Source organism: Bos indicus x Bos taurus, chromosome 9 (assembly GCF_003369695.1).
Source record: "Bos indicus x Bos taurus breed Angus x Brahman F1 hybrid chromosome 9, Bos_hybrid_MaternalHap_v2.0, whole genome shotgun sequence".
Taxonomy (NCBI): domain Eukaryota; kingdom Metazoa; phylum Chordata; class Mammalia; order Artiodactyla; family Bovidae; genus Bos; species Bos indicus x Bos taurus.
In genome coordinates this window covers 49178996-49200081 of record NC_040084.1, presented here as the reverse complement: position 1 = coordinate 49200081, position 21086 = coordinate 49178996, and the positions used below count along the sequence as shown (strand labels likewise).

General features: G+C 41.2%; 1 protein-coding gene across 1 annotated transcript in view; it reads right to left on the bottom strand.

Moving 5' to 3' along the window:
- ASCC3 (activating signal cointegrator 1 complex subunit 3) overlaps positions 1-5109 on the bottom strand; it is a 334203-nt gene extending 329094 nt beyond the window's left edge. Inside the window, exon 1 of the mRNA XM_027551338.1 lies at positions 4804-5109. The gene's annotated coding sequence lies outside the window, so the exon portion shown is untranslated. The remainder of the gene's footprint in view (positions 1-4803) is intronic.
- Positions 5110-21086: the final 15977 nt, after the last annotated feature.

Genomic DNA, 21086 nt, shown 5'->3' with positions numbered 1-21086 from the left:
TCCAAGGATTTACATGAAGACTAAAGAAGACAAGACAGCAGAAGGTGGAGAAACACAAGTCTTTACAGAAAAAATAGCAGGGGTGGGGGTGGGGTAAGGTCTATAAAGGAGATTCTGAACAGCAGAAGGTCAAGTAAGGCCAGACTGGGGTTAGGATAAGGGAAGGATAAGTTTTAAACAAGCAATATGGTCAACTATGCCAAACGCTGTCAAGAAATGTAGTAAAATATCCTGGGATTTAGAATTTAAGCTGTGTTTTTCCAGTGTTCTGTTTCTAATAAATACAAATAGAAGAGTTCTCAAAGCTTGGTGTTAAGTCAAGCAACCTTAAACCTCTCTAAAACCCACTCAGTTTTCTTTCTGAGCTGATTGCCAAAATCTCTGACTTACGATAACAGCTTTTTCACCGTTTTAATCAGCGACAGGGCCTCTACTTTTCTAACTTCAGATGGCTAGGAGAGCAGTCAGTGGCCATGCATTAGTATTTGTCCTTGCCTTAAGGAATTACACTGAACACTCTCATAGAGCCAACATCTTGACTATAATCTCCAAGAGGGAATAAGTAATGTATATCTTCATCTCTTTGGTACCTGGCAAAGTTCTTGGCCTGTGCCAAAGAACTCAATAAATATCTATTCAATGATGTGTACTCAGAGTATTACTGTGAAGTCTTCCAGAAGTGATCGTTAGGTTATTCCTTACCTCTCCAGTCCCCAGAGTAAAAGCATTGCTAATATTTTTGCAAAGCTTCCTTCACTCATTAAAGAATGCTCAGAAAGAATGTTTAATGGGCCCCCTTGATGACAGAGGTACTACTTAAAGCAAGAGCCACCCCACGCCTGAGGTCAGGGGCGGCGCCTGAGAGGAGCTACCCCACGTCCAAGGTAAGGAGCAGCGACTGCACTTTATTGGAGCAGCCACAAAGAGATATCCCACATCCAAGGTGAGAGAAACCCAAGTAAGATGGTAGGTGGACAGGGAGGCCTGGCATGCTGCGGTTCATGGGGTCACAAAGAGTCGGACACAACTGAGCGACGGAACCGAACATTTTAGAAAAGGCATGTGCACTAGAAAAAGGTGCACTGAAATCACTTTTGCAAACTGTGACCTGCCCTTCACATTAATTTCTTCTTATAAATTATTTATGTAGAATTTTATAATTAAATCTCTTAAATCAAAATGAAGCTGTATCTATTTGTATTTATAAATAAGAGTAGAATTTACCATTTTTATATTGTTACATTTGATTAGCCTGTTGAACACTTTATGCACTTTCAAGAATTTTTTGGCAAACCCAAATTGTCTCATCAGTAAACAAGAATTTCCTCCCTTGAAATGGAATGTAGTTTTCCTTTATCAAATTCATATGCCACATTTCTTAGCTACACACAACTGAGGAACTTGCTGGTCACTCACTTCATTTGAAGTTAACCTGGCAAGTCTTTGAAAATGCTGGAAAACATTATCAACTGCCTCTCTAACTACTCCACAATCCAAGATAAAATTACCTTCCTTCTTTTGAAGTTCTGGTTTAATAGATATTATCTACAATTAAGAGGCTCTTGAATTCATATGCTTTAATATGAAGTCCTTCAACAATATGAATTGGTTGCACTGGAATCATTGGGAATTCACTTGAAAATAGACATTTCCAGACACCATTTCCCAAAATTATGATTTAGTAGTTTGACAATCTTTGGTTTAGTCATTAAATAAGTAACTGTGAACTTTTTTTCTTCAAATATAAATATTTCTTCCCAGTTATCTTATTAAAACATATCCCAAGAATTTTATTATTACCTGAAAATTTCTTACATATTACATTTTTAAATTATGTATCTTTCCAAATTCCCACCCTTATTTTCCATGTCAGTTCAAACCTTTGATAACAAATGCAATTCCTATGAATTCTCCTTGAAGAGGAAATCACAGAAATGGATAAAAACTAACCCCAGACTCCCAACACCAGGAAGACAAAATGGGAATCTAATTTACAAAGATCCCCAAGGGTTATTCTACTCAAATAACAATTTCTTAGAAGTAGAATGCAGTGGGAAGAAACAGAATAAAAATAGAGGTAAATTAGTTCAGAGGCCAATTTGTTTGATGGCAGAAAACCAGTTAACTTCTCATGGTATCAATTTTCTGATCAATAAAATAAAGAGGGTTACAAAATGATTTTTTTATGCCCCTTTCAGGCTGAATAATCTGATTAAACCATAATACTCAAACAAGTTTAACTGCACTAACTCTGAAACACATAGAGTTTCAGAAATATAAATATGTCTATAAGACATTATTATAAGCCAACACAGCAGGAAAATGAACAAACAGTAGACAAACTCACTCAAAAATATTCACTTGCTCATCTAACCACAAAATACTCAAATGAGATGGTACATATTGAATGAATGAATATTTACATGGGTCTGTCAACCATGTGCCAGATATTATGCCAGGCAAAAGAAATAAGTAACTATTTTAAGTAACTTTAGAGTATAATGTAGGAGATAGACACGTAAAGTCTGCCTTTGGATAATTATTAATCATATACTCCCAGGTAGCTCAATGGTAGAGAATCCACCTGCCAATACAGAAGACACAGGTTCAACCCTGGGTAGGAAATGGCAACCCACTTCAGTATTCTTGCCTAGAAAATTCCATGGACACAGGAGCCTGGCAGACAACATTGCATGGGGGTCACAAAGAACAGAACACAACTGAGCAAACCCAAATACTTTATTCTCTCTTCCTTGGTAATTAAGCACTTTTTCTTTCCATAAATGTGTTTGCTACAATTTCAGTTTCAGGTAGACATCTGCTCAAAGTTGAAAACTGTGCCACATTACATCAAGACAGCGAAGTCTGACACGCTGCAGTCCACGGGGTCACAAAAGAATGGTAAACAACTTACTGACTGAACATTAACAACACATCAAGACTATTCTGTACTAAAAGGGCTTATGTTAACTACTGCCCCATGGAAGGTATTATTGGACAATAAATTCACTTCAGTCAACAAGTATTATACATATTTCTGATGAAAATGCTCTGTGCATAGAACTACTATGAATTACTCTAATGAATTACAAGTTATTAACACATAGACCAACAGACCAACGTAAAAACTGGAAAAATTACTTTAAAAACATTTTTAATGTTTAAGTATTATTTTTCAGGTATAAACTGACTTCTAATTCTGAATTTTATAATTAAGTCAACTTGTCCAAAAGAAAACTTACTCCTCTTAACTGGCAAAACACAAGCATGCATACTATCTTTTTGATCAAAAACAAAACAAGTCATGCTGTTCAAGTAAAATGATCTGCTCCTCTTTCAATGCCACTTTATATATAAACACTGACAGTAACTTTTTCTTGCAAAAAGCCTTGCTTTTGTCAACTAGATATCCGTGGCATGAGGAGGAACCCTAATCAAGATTCTCTATTAGAAGGAGGAAGGACTATAGAAAGTTTCCTAAGTACAGACATCCTGTCTCTCTTGACTGCCTAGGCCTAGCATAGTGCCTGGCACATAGAAAGACATAAATAAGTGAATGATGAATGAAAGAAAACTAAAATTATACAGCAGGGATCACAATGATAAGCCATGAAAAATTAAAGAAAGAAAATAAGTGAAGTCGCCTAGTCGTGTCCGACTCTGCCACCCCATGGACTGTAGCCCACCAGGCTCCTCCATCCATGGAATTTTCCAGGCAACAGTACTGGAGTGGGTTGCCATTTCCTGCTCCAGGGGATCTTCCCGACCCAGGGATTGAACCCAGGTCTCCCGCATTGCAGGCAGATGCTTTACCGTCTGAGCCACCAGGGAAGCCCCAATTCACTCCAATAACACTGTTTAGCTTACACTTAACTGGCATCTCTAAAGAGCATTTTTCTTATGCAAGAATATTATTATAACCACGATTAAAAATAAAAGATATATGAACAGGAGCACAATCCAGACTGGAATCAAAAGCTGAATCCTCAACTTTTAAGAACATTTTGAAAAGTCGGAAAGATGATTTCAGTCTATGAAACATGAAATGTGGTGATGGAGACAACAGCTACTCAAGTCTAATTTTACTTAGGGAAAGAAAGAAAATGAGATTACTAGTTTGAACTGCACATGTCATGCCATTCGTATTAAACTTTTAGCTAGCGCTAAAATGACGTTTCTTTTAAACCAGAGAGCAAATACATGAGCACACTGCAATCAGTGAACAAGTTAGTGTGTGATAAGAAGCCTATTTAAAATAAAAAAACTGCCCACGTACCCACAACATCGCAGCATGCTCGCACATACAACACACTTTCTTCAAAATAACATTCTAGATTCCTCGATTGCTAAATTCACCCACAATTCACCATGGTCCACTCCCTATCCAGTTTATTTACTGTTCAGTGTGAAAGTAAAAAATACTGGTAAGTTGATTTCTCTCCGAAGTCCACGTAAAGAAAATGAAAAAGTTATTACATTTTTGCAAAGAAAAAAGAAAACTAATGAAAACAAACTACTCACGCACAGGGGAAAAAAGCACGCATCTGGTCTTCGCCTTGTGGCCTAACACCTTGGCAACATGTGGCCGTGTTCATGTTTTGATCCCCACCCCCACCCTACAAATTTCCTGAGCAGGACGAGACTATCCGAGACCACGGAAAAGTCTCAGGCCCAGAGAGGAATGACAGGTCCGGGCTCGCCTCCGGGGCCGAAAGACAATCGCACCTGGGGCGCCCTGGCCCCGCCTCCCGCCGGCTTCCCCGGGCCGCAGCTCCCCTTCTCCTCCCAGGTCCCCATCCTCACCTTCGGCCCCGCTTCAAGAGCTTCCCATCACTCTGCCAGCTCCTGTCTCCCTCCCTTTCGGTTTGATCTTTACTTCCCACGCCGGGTGGGGGGCAGAGGGCAGGGCAGAGAAGGCCAGAGGACAACTTCCCCGCCGCGTCCTCGTCCGCACTCCACGCCGGCCTAGCCGGATCCCTCCCAGTCCTGGGGCAGGGTCCACGAAGACGGCTCGACCAGGGGACAGACCCACAGACCCGGCAAGCAGGGAGGGGGCGGAGGAGACGCGGGCCTACACGTCACCCGCCGGCAGCGGCGCCAACGTCGCACGTCGGCTCCTTCAGCTCCACCCCGCCCGCGCGCGCGCGCGCCGCCGCCCCGCCTCCTGCCCGCGGAGCTCGGATCCGGACCCGGCCAACTGCGAGGGCGGGCTCTTGGGCGGGCACGCGTGCGGGCGGGGTGGAGCTGAAGGAATCCTGGGATTCCGGGTGTGTAGGTCAATGGCAACCCACTCCAGTACTCTTGCCTGGAAAATCCACGGACGGAGGAGCCTGGTAGGCTGCAGTCCATGGGGTCGCTAGGAGTCGGACACGACTGAGCGACTTCACTTTCACTTTTCACTTTCATGCATTGGAGAAGCAAATGGTAACCCACTCCAGTATTCTTTCCTGGAGAATCCCAGGGACGGGGGAGCCTGGTGGGCTGCCGTCTGTGGGGTCGCACAGAGTCTGACACGACTGAAGCGACTTAGCAGCAGCAGCAGGTTGCCGTCACCACGCCTCTCCGGCCACCTCCAAATTACCTGAGCGTCTTTCTTTGCAGTTATTATACTTGGATCGGCCTTATCTTCTCGCCCATTTCTAAGGCGAAGACCTGGAGACTCAGTTCAGTCGCTCAGTCGTGTCGGACGAAGACCTGGAGGAAATAATGCTTATTACAAATAAATAAGAGAGGAGTCCTGAGTATGAGCGAAGAACCAAGTTAACTGCCATTGTCATCACCAGCCAGCAACCCTGGCCACTGGTCACTTTATACATGACTCCTTGCTCTCAAGTTCCACCTTCCTTAAGCTTTCTGAGTCTCAGTTTAGTTTTCTCAAAGTCATGTCTTCTAGTTGGTCCTTTTGTCTGACGAACCCCACCAAAAACAAAATGCCTGGAGATTACCTGGCTCAGTTGCAAATCAGGAAGAGGTTAAGAAAAACTAACCTCAAGTATGTGTGTACAGTTCAGTTCAGTTCAGTTGCTCAGTCGTGTCCGACTCTTTGCGTCCCCATGAACCGCAGCACGCCAGGCTTCCCTGTCCATCACCAACTCCCGGAGTCCACCCAAACTCAAGTCCATTGAGTCGGTGATGCCATCCAACCATCTCATCCTCTGTCGTCCCCTTCTCCTCCTGCCCTCAATCTTTCCCAGCATCAGGGTCTTTTCAAATGAGTCAGCTCTTCGCATGTGTGTACGATTCTAGACTAAAAAAGCCGAGCACGCAAAGGTGGTATGAGCTAATAATGTGTTGTGGCTCCTTCTTTCTCTTCCAAACACACTCTTGTAAGGAATGTGTCTTGATGCCTCATAGAACCGTGTTTTATGGAGGCTGCCAGTAATGATCCAATTATACATTTAACTGGCCCAACTATTACTTCTGGGGTTCTGCTCTTCAGTTCTAGATCAAATACCTCAAGAAGACCTCAAAGATGCTGGAACTATTTCAAAGAAGAGCAAAATGATGACGAATTCTCAAAACCATGACAAATGAAGTATTATCTGAACTTGGGAAGATTCTCATAGAAGAACAAAAGCTACTGGGACTGTCTCCAAATATGTAAAAACTTGTCATGTGACATAGATTTGGTTCATGTGGTCTCAAGAGATGCAGAGTTGAGAGAAACAGATTTCAGATCCTGAGAAGATTCCCTTCTGGCACTCACCAGAGAAGGTGTCTGCTTTAGGTTACATGGTTGCCTTGACCACTGGATTTGACTTTTAAGTAGATTGTGAAGGTTTACTTAACAGGACCTAGGTACAGGAGAGCCAGGCATCAAGAGAAGAATTAGTTGATGGTTTTGTTAAAGATGTTTACAACCTGAAAAGTCAATCAGTTCATGGTTCCAGCCCTAGAATTTACAAGTTAGCTGTGAAACAAATGCATCAAAAGGTAAAAAATGCAAGGAAGGCCAGATGAAAAAGCGAGGTGGTAGCAATAAGTTTTAGGAGTTCACGTGACATTGTTCTCATCACAGTTTCAGAGACTTAAGGGATAAGAAGGAAATTGAAAATAGACTGTGTTTAGAATTGCCCTGTCCAGTAGGGTAGCCACTAGCCAAATATAAATTCGTATACTTGTAATGCGCTTTCCTGGTAGCTCAGGTGTAAAAGAATCTGCCTGCAATGCAAGAGACCACAGTTCAATTCCTAGGTCAGGAAGATCCCCTGAAGAAGGGGTAGGCTACCCACTCTAGTATTCTTGGGCTTTCCTGATGGCTCAGTTGGTAAAGACTCCACTTGCAATGCAGGAGACCTGGGTTCGATCCCTGGGTTGGGAAGATCCCCTGGAGAAGAGAACGGCTTCCCACTCCAGCATTCTGGCCCCGAGAATTCCATGGACTGTATAGTCCATGGGGTAGCAAAAAGTGGGACAGGACTGAGCAACTTTCACTATCATACTTGTAGCTAGTCCAATTTCAGAAATACAGTTAAGTGTGAAATACACATCAGATTTTAAAGACTTAGTACAAAGAAAAAGCGTAAAATAGCGTAATTCTTTCACTAATGATGTGTTGAAATAATATTTGGTAGATAATTGAGTTAAATTTCACTTGTTCAATTTTACTTTTTAATCTACTTACTAGAAAAATTTTAAATTACATGAGTCACTTGCATCGTTTACTTGCATCTTATTCTATTAGATAGTCCTGATCTAGAAGGAAATATACTTCATTGAACTTTAAGAACTGTCTTTGTATTCTTAATAGTCCCTGGGGGAATCTTCTGAAACATTAATGGAAAGACAGTCTGATGACAAAGATTCCTGATGAAGAGAAGGAACACTGTCCATAAAATATACCTTGAGCAAAGGTAAGGAAACAAGAGTGCAGACGCATTCTTTGGTGAGTAAAATGTTTGTCCATGATAGAAGGTTCTTATTAGAAGATAGTGACGAATAAAGTCAGAACTAGCTAGAAAACTGTCTATAAAGAGAGACTCAATTTTAAATTTAAGGGATTTAGTTCTATTGGCAATCAGGATTTGGCAGTTTCAAAATGGGATTGTAAGATTATCTTGGCAATATTGAGTATGCTGCTGCTGCTGGTAAGTCGTGTCAGTCGTGTCCGACTCTGTTTGACCCCATAGACGGCAGCCCACCAGGCTCCTCTGTCCCTAGGATTCTCCAGGGAAGAACACTGGAGTGGGTTGCCATTTCCTCCTCCAATGCATGAAAGTGAAAAGTGAAAGTGAAGTCGCTCAGTCGTGTCCGACTCCTAGCGACCCCATGGACTGCAGCCTACCAGGCTCCTCCATCCATGGGATTTTCCAGGCAAGAGCACTGGAGTGGGCTGCCATTGCCTTCTCCGAATATTGAGTGTAGTGGGTTAAAATTAACGGATGATTGGGAGACCAATTAAAACTCATTGTACTTAAAAATGTATTATACCAAAAACTGTTCAGTAGAGGGTTGATTTAAATAAATTATGGCACATCTGTAAATAAAGTGAAATCTGTATTGTTTGATATGGAAACATATTAAGATGTACAGCTGAGTAAATAGTTTTCAAAACAATATATGTACAATATGAACCCATATGGGGGCTTCCCTGGTAGCTCAGCAGCAGATAATCCACCTGCCAATGCAGGAGACATGGGTTTGATCCCTGGGTCAGGGAAAATCTCCTGGAGAAGTAAATGGCAACCCAGTCCAGCATTCTTTCATGGAGAATATCGTGGACAGAGGAGCCTGGCAGGCCTCAGTCCATGGGGTTGCAAAAGAGTCAGACACAACTTAGCGACTAAACAGCAACAATACAATGAACCCATATATGTAAAATTATATATGTGATGTATGTAATTATGCAATTTAACCAAAATTACCTTAATTATTCCAAAAGTGTCTCAAAAGTAAAATCTCAGGGTGGGATGTTTCCAACATATTTTCAGTAGCTCAACAAAGTCATTCGTGTTTTTAGCCCTCTCGTGTCTATGTTCCATCATATTAGCATGTTAGCCTTTCATTCTCAGCCTTGTCACCTCCTGGGTTGTCCGGATGGGTTAATAAGCTGCAGACTCATTTTCAGCCAGTCAATCTCTTAGTATCTCAATATGTAAGACCAGTAAGTCTGTTCAGCTCACCAGTGCCCCACAGCCTTACCTTATATGCCTTTTTGCTTTTACTGTTCTCAGTCCAGTGTCCGGCTGTCCTCCTTACTCCAGTTTGTGACATTGGATCTTAAAATTCCATCTGTGTTGGACCCCAGTGCGGCTCCCTACCTGGAGCTGACACTTAGCTGCTGGGCAATACTGATTAAGAAAAGACTCAATTCTAAAATAAGCCTCCCTAAACTTTTTGATGAACTATGTTGGGAAGGAAAAATGGATCACTACCGTGGCAGACTATTGGTTGCCTATGTAGACTCCATTTTTGTCCTCTTTCTTAATAAAATGAATTTGTTATCGTTCCAAAACTAAAGAAATGTGAGCTTCTCCCGTTACCCTGGTAATAATTCTATTTCCCTTTAAATAAGACTGTTGTAGAGGGCTTCCCTGGTGGTTCGGTGGTTAACAATCCACCTGCCAATGCAGGAGACATGGGTTTGATCCCTAATTTGGGAAGATCCCACATGGCTCATAGAAACTAAGCCCGTGAGCCACCACTATTCAGCCTGTGCTCTAGAGCTTGGAAACTGCAACTTCTGAGCTCAAGTGCAGCAACTATTGAAGCCTGCATACCCTAGAACCCCTGCCCCTCAACAAGAAAAGCCACTGCAATGAGAAGCCCAAGCACTGCAACCAGAGAGTAGCCCCCACTCTCTGCAACTAGAGAAAAGTCTCCACAGCATTGAAGACAAAACTCAGCCAAAATAAATAAATAAATAATTTTTTTTTTAAAAAAAGAATGTTTTAGAGATGGTCCTGTGACCAAACTAGAGAGGATTCTGCAATATGTTTTACCCAAATGGCAAAATAGGTGCTTATAAAATATAGAGTTATTCTTGGGTTTCTGTTCAAGACGATTGACTTGGCATGTAATCTGCTAGCTAGTCTATCCTAGACATTACTGAAATAAAAATGTAGAAGTAGAAAAACCAAAGAATAAAGATATGTGTTTGTATGTATGTGCTTAAGTTAGGAGAGGACAGTAGGTAGCAAAGGGGAGAAAACTAAATGAAATTTCAACAGTTTCCTGGATCACAGAGCTACTAGTAATAACACCCAAAGCCATTGCCTGACAAAATATAATGAAGACGCTACAGAAGAGTTGGTTGGAGGCATGGCACAGGGCAGAACTGAAAATAAGGGCTGAAAATGGAGATAACCTTCTAAATATGGTACAACTGAATCAACACCACACACATTTCCTTCTCTCATCTATGCACACAGAGAGCAGGCAAAGACACATCTACCAGCAGACAAAAAGAAAAACCAAAAGACCCCAAAATCTCCTTCAAATTAATTGTACAAATTACAGAGAAGATGTGAGGACTTTCATGTTAACAACTCAGAGCAAAACCACTGTCATTCTGGCATTCAGGGCCACCGTCCAGAAAAACCAGTTACTTGCCTCGAAGTCAGAAAGTGAAGCCTGATATCTGGTATCCCTGGCCCTTCCTTATTCAACCTTGCTAATTATTCAGAATTTCCACACAAGAGAGAGAACTAGAAGAAACCCTACTTACTAAAAGCAAAGGAAAACCACATCAATGACCAGCTGTTTGTATATAGGAACATACAATGAAGAATCAACAGGGAAATCAGGAAAATCAACATTGTGAAAGAGAAAGACAAAGAAAAACAGATACAGTAACTAATACCTAAGGAAGCAGTTAAAATTCAGGAAATAAAAAAAAAGAACATTTTTTTTAAAGCACTCCACTTTATGTACCCCAGTTTCAGAATATACTGGATCTGTGAGATACAAAGTACTCTGAAAAAAAAGAGCAACCAAAGAATGAAATCGAGTTCTGAAATACTAAAAGCATGACTACTTAAATAAGAAAATTCATTGAAAGTATTGGAGATAAAAATCAAGGAAATCTAGACTATAAGATATAAAGACATAAACGGAAAATATGAGAAAAATTAAAGAGTTGTGGAAAGCCAATCCAACTGACTAACCCTGAATCAGTAGAAGAGAAAGAGATTTCTTTTAACTGAAGAAAAAAATCAAGAATAAAAACTAGGAGAGACTTCCCTGGTAGTTCAGTGCTTAAGAATCTGCCTTCCAATGCAGGGGATATGGGTTTGATCCCTGCTCCGGCACCTAAGATCCCACATGCCATAGAGCAACTAAGCCCATGTGCTGCAACTACAACCTGACAAGGTCAAAAATAAATGAGTAAATAGGATCTTTTTTTTTAAAAAGAGGGGAAAAAAAAAAAAAACTAAAAATACTAATAATAAACCTGCAAAATTTCTAAACATAAAAGACATTTTACTAACAAAGGAATAAATATGAGACCTCTTCAGCAGCATTGGATCTAAAAGACAAAATTTAAATGGCAGATATTTTTCAGTCTAGAGCTCTGTACACATTCAAATTATTAATGAACTATAAGAGCAAAAGTAATTTTCAGATCAGCAAGAATGAAGAACTACAGGATACTTTCCCCCCGTGTGATCTTTTAGAAAGTGATCTCCCATATATTCCAGCAAAATAAAGGCAAAAACCAAGAGGAAACCATGGAATTCTGGAAAAAGTGTATCACTCCTAGACAAAGGCAAAGAAAAAATCACAGAAGAGGGCTGTGCATCAAGCCTAGAGAGAAAGCCATGTAGATGGGATCAAGAAGAAGGGTTCAAGGAGCAAGGTCTTAATGGAGAAAATGCTGGGGCGGGGGAGGAGTGCTAGACGGGGCAGTCAATAGAACAGATGACGCATGTGTACCAAGTCACTTCAATCGTGTCTGACTCTTTGAGACCCAATGGACTGTAGCCCGCCAGGCTCCTCTGTCCATTGCATTCTCCAGGCAAGAATACTGGAGTGGGTTGCCATGCCCTCCTCCAGGGGATCTTCCCAACCCAGGGACCCATATCTCTTACACCTCCTACATTGGTAAAATAAGGGATTTGAAAATAAGTGAAGGTGTAGTAAATGAAATGGTGCCATGATAAAATGTAGACAGGGGTAGTTCCTTAAAGGAAATTCAAAAAAATTATTATCAGGAAAAGGGTCATTTCAGAATGTATCCATTATATCAATATTGAGAGGGAGAAGAGAGCTAGCAAAGAAGAGTGGTGAAAGAGATAAGTGATAAGCAAAGGCATATAAAATTATTATTTTTTAAAAGTCATCAACAAGGTTAATTCCTACTCCAAAGTCAAGGGGAGTATACACTGAGTAAATGTCTGTGGAGATTTAGGAAACTGATGAATTGGAAACATTTTTAGTAAAAAGATGGAATCATATAGCAAATCTAAGTGAGTAAATGAGAAGTGAGAAAATAAAAACTTTGATGATAATCATTTTTGTCCTAAAAAGTCAACACAATACATGAAGAAATATTAGGGTCTGAGAAAGACTTTTGTCTGTGTGTGTTTTTTAGATAGAAGAGTAGAGGCAGGGATTGGTGGAGGGAAGGAACCTCCAAAAAAGAGATAAGCAAAGAAGGAGATAATTGGGTGAAGGCAGACAAAGATGCCCTGAAGACCATGAGGGAGGTTATACTTAATTTTGGTAGAAGGACATTTTTCTGTGAGATAGACCAGAACTAGAGGATTGACTTCACTTTCACTTTTCACTTTCATGCATTGGAGAAGGAAATGGCAACCCACTCCAGTGTTCTTGCCTGGAGAATCCCAGGGACGGGGAAGCCTGGTGGGCTGCCGTCTATGGGATCGCACAGAATCGGACACGACTGAAGCGACTTAGCAGCAGCAACAGAGAATCCTGGAATATATAGGAATACATTTAAGGTATTGAGATATGTGGACTTCCCAGGTGGCCCTAGTGGTAAAGAACCTGCCTGCCAATTCAGGAGACAAAAGAGACATGATTTCAATCCCTGGGTTGGGAAGATGCCCTGGAGGAGGGCATGGCAACTCACTCCAGAATGCTTGCCTGTGGAATGCTGTGGACAGAGGAGCCTGGCAGGCTACAGTCCATAGGGTCACAAAGAGTCGGATATGACTGAAGCACCTTAGCACATAGGCACACTGAGATATGTATAGCTATAGAAATTTCAAACTTGAATATACAAAGTGAAAGTTATTCATCTTTTGGCAGCCTTAAAATTATGAATTCTTTGGTAGATGAATATATTTAATTGCTTTATAATAACATACATTAAATTTTCATAAAATATTACTAAATGCCGGGTTAACACCATTTCAAGGATGTAGTCAAGGTTAGATATTAAAAAGCAACACTATTCAGTCACTATAAAAATATGTAATGAGAACTACTATTCACACAGTTCTTATTGGCTACTTTAACTTGATATCCAATTGGTTGCCCAAATGCCAAGAGACACCCCATGATAAGTGTGAGTATATGTTTTAGGGAAAAATGATTAGGGGTATTTAGCTCCAAAACTAATCATTTTTAATTAGTGTTTTGATAGCAGAAGCTAGGTCTGTTTTTTTCATGCAAGCCAATGATCCAGCCAAAATTTGGGGCTGAAGCATATTTATTCCTGAAAGCACTGTGTGGGAAGGGAAGATTTATTCTGTGCCAACTGTTACCATTCTATGATTATTCCCATTGATAAGGTAGGAAATTGGTTAAGCTATATATAATGAGCTTCCCTGTGTCTCAGATGGTAAAAAAATCCACCTGCAATGCAAGAGACCTGGGTTTGATCCCTGGATTGGGAAGATCCCCTGGAGGAGCGCATGACAACTCACTCCAATATTCTTGCCTGGAGAATCCCCATGAACAGAGGAGCCTGGCAGGCTACAGTGCATGGGATCGCAAAGAGCTGGACACAATTAAGCAACTAAACACAGCACAGCACGATGAGACCCAAGTGGTTCAGTGGTAGAGAATTCAACTGTCAATGCAGGAGACATGGGTTTGATCCCTGGGTCAGGAAGATCCCCTAGAGAAGGAAATGGCAGCCAACTCTAGTTTTCTTGCCTGGGAGATGCCATGGACAGAGGAGCCTGGTGGGCTACAGTTCATAGGATCGCAAAGAGTCAGACATGACTTAGGGACTAAACAACAATAAACAATAGATACCTCATGTACAGAATGCATGAGTGATCCTAAACTGTTAAGCTTTCTTTCTCAGTTTTCATCCAGGGACGCAGGCACCTTCTCATCACTCTGCCCTTTCTAGGGTGTTGTCCTCATTTAATAGTGCAAGATGACTCCTACTCATATTCCAAGTAGCAGCCCAAAGGAAGAGAAGGAACCCAACGACATCCCTTTGGGAACTGAAAGTATGCTTGTCACTCACAGTCACATGACCTACTTAGTTGCAAGGGAAGCTGTAAAATGTAGTTTTTATTTCAGGTGACTCAGTCCTAAATTGAAAAATCAGGAGGTAAGAAATATTTGGAGAAAAATGTTTCATCCAGAATGCGTTTCCTTCTCAATTAAAGCAAATATACTTGTATTAAACAGATGAGAATAACCTCTCTTCCCTTATCAGAACTGAGCCACAGAGAACAGAATAGAATGTGAGGAATAACTTTTATCTCTTTCTAGCACTTAAAAAGTGAGCTAGTGAAAAAAAATGGGAAAATGAAATCCTGATTACATTACTACATTAAGGATCAGTTTTTCCTGAAGTTTAAACTATTCTTCAGTTCACTTCAGTCGCGCAGTCATGTCCGACTCTTTGCGACCCCATGAATCGCAGCATGCTAGGCCTCCCTGTCCATCAAAAACTCCCAGAGTTCACCCAAACTCATGTCCATCGAGTCAGTGATGCCATTCAGCCATCTCATCCTCTGTCGTCCCCTTCTCCTCCTGCCCCCAATCCCTCCCAGCATCAGAGTTTTTTCCAATGAGTCAACTCTTCGCATGAGGTGGCCAAAGTACTGGAGTTTCAGCCTCAGTATCAGTCCTTCCAATGAACACCCAGGACTGATCTCCTTTAGGATGGACTGGTTGGATCTCCTTGCAGTCCAAGGAACTCTCAAGAGTCTTCTCCAACACCACAGTTCAAAAGCATTAATTCTTCAGCGCTCAGCTTTCTTCATAGTCCAACTCTCATATCCATACATGACCACAGGAAAAACCATAACCTTGACTAGACAGACCTTTGTTGGCAAAGTAATATCTTTGCTTTTGAATATGCTATATAGGTTGGTCATAACTTTCCTTCCAAGGAGTAAGCGTCTTTTAATTTCATGGCTGCAATCACCATCTGCAGTGATTTTGGAGACCAAAAAAAGAAAGTCTGACACTGTTTCCACGATTTCCCCATCTATTTCCCATGAAGTGATGGGACCAGATGCCATGATATTAGTTTTCTGAATGTTGAGCTTTAAGCCAACTTTTTCACTCTCCTCTTTCACTTTCATCAAGAGGCTTTTTAGTTCCTCTTCACTTTCTGCCATAAGGGTGGTGTCATCTGCATATCTGAGGTTATTGATACTTCTCCTGGAAATCTTGATTCCAGCTTGTGCTTCTTCCAGTCCACCATTTCTCATGATGTACTCTTCATATAAGTTAAATAAGCAGGGTGACAATATACAGCCTTGACATACTCCTTTTCCTATTTGCAACCAGTCTGTGGTTCCATGTCCAGTTCTAACTGTTGCTTCCTGAACTGCATATAGGTTTCTCAAGAGACAAGTCAGGTGGTCTGGTATTCCCATCTCTTTCAGAATTTTCCACAGTTTATTGTGATCCACACCGTCAAAGGCTTTGGCATAGTTAATAAAGCAGAAATAGATGTTTGTCTGGAACTCTCTTGCTTTTTCTATTATCCAGCGGATGTTGGCAATTTGATATCTGGTTCCTCTGCCTTTTCTAAAACCAGCTTGAACATCAGGAAGTTCATGTTTCACGTATTGCTGAAGCCTGGCTTGGAGAATTTTGAGCATTACTATACTAGTGTGTGAGATCAGTGCAATTGTGTGGTAGTTTGAGCATTCTTTGGCATTGCCTTTCTCTGGGATTGGAATGAAAACTGACCTTTTCCAGTCCTGTGGCCACTGCTGAGTTCTTCAAACTTGTTGGCATATTGAGTGCAGCATTTTCACAGCATCATCTTTCAGGATTTGAAATAGCTCAACTGTAATTCCATCACCTCCATTAGCTTTGTTTGTAGTGATGCTTCCTAAGGCCCACTTGACTTCACATTCCAGGATGTCTGGCTCTAGGTCAGTGATCACACCGTCGTGATTATCTTGGTCATGAAGATCTTTTTTTGTACAGTTCTTCTGTGTATTCTTGCCACCTCTTCTTAATATCTTCTGCTTCTGTTAGGTCCATACCATTTCTGTCCTTTATCGAGCCCATCTTTGCATGAAATGTTCCCTTGGTATCTCTAATTTTCTTGAAGAGATCCCTAGTCTTTCCCATTCTGTTGTTTTCCTCTAGTTCTTTGCATTGATCACTGAGGAAGGCTTTCTTATCTCTTCTTGCTCTTCTTTGGAACTCTGCATTCAAATGTGAATATCTTTCCTCATCTCCTTTACTTTTCACTTATCTTCTTTTCACAGCTATTTGTAAGACCTCCTCAGACAGCCGTTTTGCTTTTTTGCATTTCTTTTCCATGGGGATGGTCTTGATCCCTGTCTCCTGTGCAATGTCGCGAACCTCCATCCATAGTTCATCAGGCACTCTGTCTATCATATCTAGTCCCTTAAATCTATTTCTCACTTCCACTGTATAATCACAGCCTTGTCTAACTCAATGAAACTAAGCCATGCCGTGTTGGTTCACCCAAGACAGGTGGGTCATGGTGGAGAGGTCTGACAGAATGTGGTCCACTGGAGAAGGGAATTGCAAACCACTTCAGTAATGTTGCCTTGAGAACCCCATGAACAGTGTGAAAAGGCAAAATGATAGGATACTGAAAGAGGAACTCCCCAGGTCAGTAGGTGCCCAATATGCTACAGGAGATCAGTGGAGAAATCACTCCAGAAAGAATGAAGGGATGGAGCCAAAGCAAAAAGAATACCCAGCTGTGGGTGTGACTGGTGATAGAAGCAAGGTCCGATGCTGTAAAGAGCAATATTGCATAGGAACCTGGAATGTCAGATCCATGAATCAAGGCAAATTGGAAGTGGTCAGACAGGAGATGGCAAGAGTGAATGTCAACATTCTAGGAATCAGCAAACTAAAATAGACTGGAATGGGTGAATTTAACTCAGATGACCATTATATCTACTACTGTGGGCAGGAATCCCTTAGAAGAAATGGAGTAGCCATCACTGTCAACAAAAGAGTCTGAAATGCAGTACTTAGATGCAATCTCAAAAACAACAGAATGATCTCTGTTCGTTTCCAAGGCAAACCATTCAATATCACGGTGATCCAAGCCTATGCCCCAACCAGTAATGCTGAAGAAGCTAAAGTTGAACGGTTCTATGAAAACCTACAAGACCTTTTAGAACTAACACCCAACAAAGATGTCCTTGTCATTATAGGGAACTGGAATGCAAAAGTAGGAAGTCAAGAAACACCTGTAGTAACAGGCAAATTTGGCCTTGGAATACGGAATGAAGCAAGGTGAAGGCTAATAGAGTTTTGCCAAGAGAACGCACTGGTCATAGCAAACACCCTCTTCCAACAACACAAGAGAAGACTCTATACATGGACATCACCAGATGGTCAACACCAAAACCAGATTGATTATATTCTTTGCAGCCAAAGATGGAGAAGCTCTATACAGTCAGCAAAAACAAGACCAGGAGCTGACTGTGGCTCAGACCATAAACTCCTTATTGCCAAATTCAGACTTAAGTTGAAGAAAGTAGGGAAAACCACTAGACCATTCAGGTATGACCTAAATTAAACTATCCTTAAGCATGTTTAATATGGTCAAAGTGAAGTTTTCATTCATTCTACCTACACGTACTTCTACTTCTGCTTATTGACTACGCCAAAGCCTTTGACTGTGTGGATCACAATATACTGTGGAAAATTCTTAAAGAGATGGGAATACCAGACCACTTGACCTGCCTCTTGAGAAACCTATATGCAGGTCAGGAAGCAACAGTTCGAACTGGACATGGAACCACAGACTGGTTGCAAATAGGAAAAGGAGTATGTCAAGGCTGTATATTGTCACCCTGCTTATTTAACTTATATTAAGAGTACATCATGAGAAACACTGGGCAAGATGGAGCACAAGCTGTAATCAAGATTGCCAGGAGAAGTATCAATAACCTCAGAGATGCAGGTGACACCACCCTCATGGCAGAAAGTGAAGAAGAACTAAAGAGCCTCTTGATGAAAGTGAGAGGAGAGTGAAAAAGTTGGATTAAAACTCAACGTTCAGAAAACTAACATCATGGAATCTGGTCCCATCACTTTATGGCAAAAAAATGGGGAAACAGTGGAAACAGTGACAGACTTTACTTTTTGGTCTTCAAAATCACTGCAGATGATGACTGCATCTATGAAATTAAAAGATGCTTCCTCCTCAGAAGAAAAGCTATGACCAACCTAGACAACATATTAAAAAGCAGAGACGTTACTTTACCAATGAAGGTCTGTCTGGTCGGAGCTATGTTTTTTCCAGTAGTCATGTATGGATTTAACTGTTGGACTATAAAGAAAGCTGAGCACTGAAGATTTGATGCTTTGGAACTATGGTGTTGGAGGAGACTCTAGAGAGCTCTTGGACCCCAAGTAGATCCAGCCAGTCCATCCTAAAGGAAATCAGTCCTGAATATTCATTGGAAGGACTGATGCTAAAGCTGAAACTCCAATACTTTGGCCACCTGATGCGAAAAGCTGACTCATTTGAAAAGACCCTAATGCTTGGAAAGATTGAAGGCAGGAAGAGAAGGGGACAACAGAGGATGAGATGGTTGGATGACATCACCGACTCAATGGATATGAGTTGAGTAAACGCCGGTAGTTGGTGATGGACAGGTAGGTGTGGCATGCTGCAGTCCATGGGGTAGCAAAGAGTTGGACACAACTGAGCAACTGAACCGAACTGAGCTGAACCCAAAAGTAATTAAGCATATATCACAAAACCCATACTTCACTGAGCAGTGTGAAAGGTCCCAAAGAAAAAATGTGATATGATCTCTAGTCTCAAGGAACTTAGAAGAATTTACAGTTTGGGTAGAAGACGAATTTAATACTCAAGACTATTCAGAAACAATTATGCCCTGAGTTGTATGATACTTACTTTATAAGTACAAAAGGAATTTAAAGTAAAGGTAGGCCATTCCTGGCTGCAGAACATTTTTGTTCTGCACAAAACCTTGTGAAAATAGTGAAAATTGAACTAGGCATATAAGAATAGCTGTAATTTATTTATAAAACCCTTTCATATGCAAAATCATAAAAGGTTTATTTGTAGGGTTAATCCTGGGGGAAAAAGACATGTTGAATTTAAAGTCCAAGCAGTTGCTGATAGTAGCATAAAGTCTAAAAATGACTAACTGAGTCATTTATAAGCAGTTATAGTTTCTGTTTTTTGCTTTATGATGTATCCACAAGTAATAACAGAATGCCTGACACAGAGATCTCAGATCAGAACAGATCAGATCAGTTGCTCAGTCGTGTCCGACTCTTTGCGATCCCATGAATCACAGCACGCCAGGCTTCCCTGTCCATCACCAACTCCCGGAGTTCACTCAGACTCACGTCCATCGAGTCAGTGATGCCATCCAGCCATCTCATCCTCTGTCGTCCCCTTCTCTTCCTGCCCCCAATCCCTCCCAGCATCAGGGTCTTTTCCAATGAATCAACTCTTCCCATGAGGTGGCCAAAGTACTGGAGTTTCAGCTTTAGCATCATTCCTTCCAAAGAAATCCCAGGGCTGATCTCCTTCAGAATGGACTGGTTGGATCTCCTTGCAGTCCAAGGGACTCTCAAGAGTCTTCTCCAACACCACAGTTCAAAAGCATCAATTCTTCGGTGCTCAGCCTTCTTCACAGTCCAACTCTCACATCCATACATGACCACAGGAAAACCCATAGCCTTGACTAGACGAATCTTGTTGGCAAAGTAATGTTTCTGCTTTTGAATATGTTATCTAGGTTTGTCATAACTTTCCTTCCAAGGAGTAAGCATCTTTTAATTTCATGGCTGCAGTCACTATCTGTAGTGATTTTGGAGCCCAGAAAAATAAAGTCTGACACTGTTTCCACTGTTTCCCCATCTATTTCCCATAAAGTGGTGGGACCGGATGCCATGATCTTCGTTTTCTGAGTGTTGAGCTTTAAGCCAACTTTTTTACTCTCCACTTTCAATTTCATCAAGAGGCTTTTTAGTTCCTCTTAACTTTCTGCCATAAGGGTGGTATCATCTGCATATCTGAGGTTATTGATATTTCTCCCGGCAATCTTGATTCCAGCTTGTGTTTCTTCCAGTCCAGCGTTTCTCATGATGTACTCTGCATATAAGTTAAATAAACAGGGTGACAATATACAGCCTTGACGTACTCCTTTTCCTATTTGCAACCAGTCTGTGGTTCCATGTCCAGTTCTAACTGTTGCTTCCTGACCTGCATACAAATTTCTCAAGAGGCAGATCAGGTGGTCTGGTATTCCCATCTCTTTCAGAATGTTCCACAGCTTATTGTGATCCACACAGTCAAAGGCTTTGGCATAGTCAATAAAGCAGAAATAGATGTTTTTCTGGAACTCTCTTGCTTTTTCTATTATCCAGCGGATGTTGGCAATTTGATCTCTGGTTCCTCTGCCTTTTCTGAAACCAGCTTGAACATCAGGAAGTTCATGGTTCACGTATTGCTGAAGCCTGGCTTGGAGAATTTTGAGCATTACTTTACTAGTGTGTGAGATGAGTGCAATTGTGCGGTAGTTTGAGCATTCTTTGGCATTGCCTTTCTCTGGGATTGGAATGAAAACTGACTTTTTCCAGTCCTGTGGCCACTGCTGAGTTTTCCAAATTTGCTGGCATATAGAGTGCAGCATTTTCACAGCATCATCTTTCAGGATTTGGAATAGCTCAACTGGAATTCCATCACCTCCACTAGCTTTCTTCATAGTGATGCT